Below are 3,852 nucleotides of genomic sequence, written 5' to 3'. Positions count from 1 at the left end.
GGTGGAGAATTTTTGTAAATATCTTTTCTGTCCATAGAATTATCATAGATTCCTTAAGACTTCGATATATACCATAGTTACATGTGATCCTGAATGACTGTTCTAGCTGACCTTTGAGCTCAAAGATCAGAAATAGTGGATCAAAGTGAGATGGGGCACCCAAGTTCTTATATTTGTAAGAGCACCAGAGGTTTGATGGGATGGCGTGGAACTTTCAGTAAGATGATTGAGTTTTTAAACAGACATCTTCTAGTTTTGACCTGATGGAGCCAAAAAATTGATGAAAATTAATCAAGGAGAAGGATAACTTGTCTTGGTCATTTAGGGTGACCTTAAGTTCATCATTTCCTGGGAAGCCATGAAGAGTTGACATTGATATGTTGAGAAAAATATCTGCAAATTCTTGTTAACAGCACTGTTCTCTTGATCATTTCAAGGACTGAAGATATCTCAACTTTGTAAAGAAACACTCCTAAGTTATTGAAGATCCTTGTGGACGTTCACATCAAGCAAATCTTAGCAAGTAAATGGCTTTTATCAAATCAAATCATTATAGATGCTTAAGATGATTGAAGATATTTCCTTTTTTAGATGTTTTTCTTCAAAGGCTTGACATTTGTTACATAAGATTCACTGATTTTGTTTTTTGAAATATGAAGTATGAGTTTGTGCGTATCGCATGGCGGTACCTTGTTTAACTTGTTCATGGTGAATTTCTGGGAGAATTCTGATATGATTCAGCTGAGAGTCTGCTTGGTCTTGGTTGCTTATTCTGTTTCTGCTAGATCATGCCATTTTTATTTGTGCGGTTTATGAAGATGAGCTTCATCTGTTGATGTTCTTTCCTTACTGCAGATCTTGGCCAGTTTGTGTGGGATGCAAATAGTTTATTTTGTATTCTTCTTTACTTGCTTGGACAAGGAATCTTTGACTTTAGGAAGGAGTAGGAGTTTTAGCTTCAAAAAGTTAGGGATGGAAATGAGTCGATTTAGGTGGATTCTACATCTGAAGTTCAGAGATAGGTTTGAAGTTTGTTTTGATGCCTGTTATTATGAAATATGGTTGAGGATTTCAGGATTGAATTATTGGATTGCCAATTACTTCACGGTTGATTTTACCATGAAACTTTAAAATCATCAGTCCATGTCTATTTGTAACCACAAGCTGACCAACATCCTGTTTCTTGCTCATTGCACCTAGATGTGATTTTTGTGTTGGAATGCATTCCTCTAGAGTTCTAGATAAATGGTTATTAGTGTAGAGTTGTAGATAAGGTTAGCAGTGGCCTCAAAGGATGAAACATATTTTTTAACCGAACTATAAGACTACAAATCTGATGGCAAGCATGTCTAAAATGAACCCTTGCCGACATGCATATATTTTCGGTGACTGGTGAACTTTACAGGATTAATTTATGCTAAAGATTGTGTTTTAGTTTACAATTGTATTTTGCCTTCCTGTGAACAATTCGTCTTTTATTTCTGTTTTCTTGAATATTGATGGAATTTTGGTATCAGAGGTGTGTCGCTTCTGTTCTTTTGGTCAGAGGTATATATCTTGTTTGTCCCTGCCCTTTATTCCTTTACATAACCTTATCGAAGCACCATTGCTCATTTGAGATCAATGCCTTGGTTCTCCCATCTGTAAGAAAAGATACTTCTACAAAGAACACTAACATTAACACTGACATTGTTGATTAGTTGATAATTATCAATAATTTATTTTGTGGTATTTTTTTTCTTCAAAAGCTTTGACATTCAAGTTCACATGACCATTGTATGTCTTGCATTTACCATGTCTTTGATACATCTTGGGAGTTGCAAGATAGTGCATGTGGTAACCAACCTGAGGGCCTTGATTAGGTCCCTATTCTCAGTGAGGCAGGCTTTTTATGGCCAGCCTTTCTGTCATCCGGTCCTTTTTTTTTTTTTTTTTAAAGTTCGATATTGTTCTTGTAAAATCATGATTGAATTTGTGAGTGAAGTTTAAGGCAGCTAGCAACATCTATTACATTGTAAGTATAATTCCACACAGTGAGGAAAGAGAGTATATTGGATCTGTTACTAGTCACAGAAATGTTTTTCCTCCCTCGGTATTCTTGTGCCTCATGCATACTTTATCTCAAGCAGAAAATTGAGGTGACAAGTGGACGTTTGCTTAACTGTGCTTATAGACTCTGGTAAGTGGTGGTTGGCTTTTATGAAGAGGAAGTTGATGAACAACCTTGTTTTTTTGCCTCCTTTGGACTGTTTCAGATGACCAATTGTTCCTGTGCAGAGCAACCTTAAACTATGTAAAAATTTGAATGGCTTATATTTTGAAAAATCTTCCAACATTTGCTCTATTTGCTTTCGAGTTCTCAGTTTCTTATCTTAAGCAATCTCTTGATAATATCCAACACTACAACTGCTATTAGTGAAGACTGTGAAGTTAGCTACTTCTCTGTTTGGACACCCAGGTTGCTTCTCTCAAAGTTTCGGGCAAACAGGTACAGGCGTTTGAGAGGTCTTTGTCAGCTGCAACTGGGTGCAATCCTTTACACCTTAACACTCTTTTTCCTCTGATGTCATGACAGTAGAAACGAGCTCTCCATTCCTTTTTGAAGGGTGGGCTTGATGAATCTTCATGCACTGTAATTGATTTAGCCGGGGCCTGATTATATTATATATAAAAATCATTATTGAACTGATCGGTCCATGTTCTCCAGCTATGTTTGGATTCGTATACTTCGGCAATTTCATGTGGCACTTAATATCTTCTTTTCTCTAGTCATGGTCATGCTCGATCATTCCCGAATGGACCAAGGATATGGACTGGTTTGTCTCAACGAGAAAAGAACAAGCTATCTTGCTTGGCGGGGTAAATGTCGTCTTCCACCTTTCTTTGCCGGGATTGACCACTTCATCACCCCAGAAGGGTCCCCTCTCAATAGATGTGAATTATTTGGGACCAGGTTGTTCCTCAGTGGGCCCTATTTTATTTAACTTTTGTGTCTAGTCTTTAGTCTTTGGATTCCACCCATCGTTTTCCAAAGGATATTTGCAAGCAAAACGACACGGAGTGCACGTAGCACTGCAGTGTAGGACAGGAATCATCCGTTCGCTGTCCCTATGTTTACGCCCTTTGTGTCTTAGATCTTTTCTTTTCCATTTGGATTAAGAAAGGGATCGGCTGCGACTTGTTTTTATCATCTAACATACACATGTCATCTTGATTGAAATTTTGAAGAAAAATAGAGCAATTTTTTATAGGGAGGAATTGATGAAAGTATAATGACCCAATTTCTCGGTCCGGATTTCAGCTCATATTTTGTTAAAACCAATAGTAATTGTTGCTGCTACAGTCGGAGCTTTGAGCTTAGAGAGGTTTAGCAAGCTCATGAGTTCCGAGTTGAAAAGGGTGGCTGGCAAGAATGACCGGTTGGAGTAGTTGTGCTCAGACGACGAAGTTTGTCTGGTGTTGGTCGTCTAATCTGAAAAAAGTAGTTCATTTATTGGAGTTTACTCGATAGAGATCTTCCAATATTTAGCAAGGATTTCGAAACAACATTAGAGATTTGAAAGTGAATGGATGTAGATGAGAAAAGTATAGAGCAAAGCATATCTGGAGATCCTTTGATAATATGTATGTAGGATGAGGGTTGGTGTCTATTATTGAGTGAGGTAGATCCGGGCCTTAATTGCCCGGTAATTGTTTGCCCATTACATGGACCAGTTTAATTACGCATGATCATATGACAAGCTGTAACGAATGTCCTTTGTAGAAGTTTTAAATGGTTTTACAGTATCTTTAATGAAAGTCACATGACCAACTGTCATTGGTCAATTAGATGATGACATCAGCAAAGATCGG

This window comes from Elaeis guineensis, chromosome 1 (assembly GCF_000442705.2).
Source record: "Elaeis guineensis isolate ETL-2024a chromosome 1, EG11, whole genome shotgun sequence".
Taxonomy (NCBI): Eukaryota; Viridiplantae; Streptophyta; class Magnoliopsida; order Arecales; family Arecaceae; genus Elaeis; species Elaeis guineensis.
Note: the sequence above shows the minus strand (reverse complement) of the source record.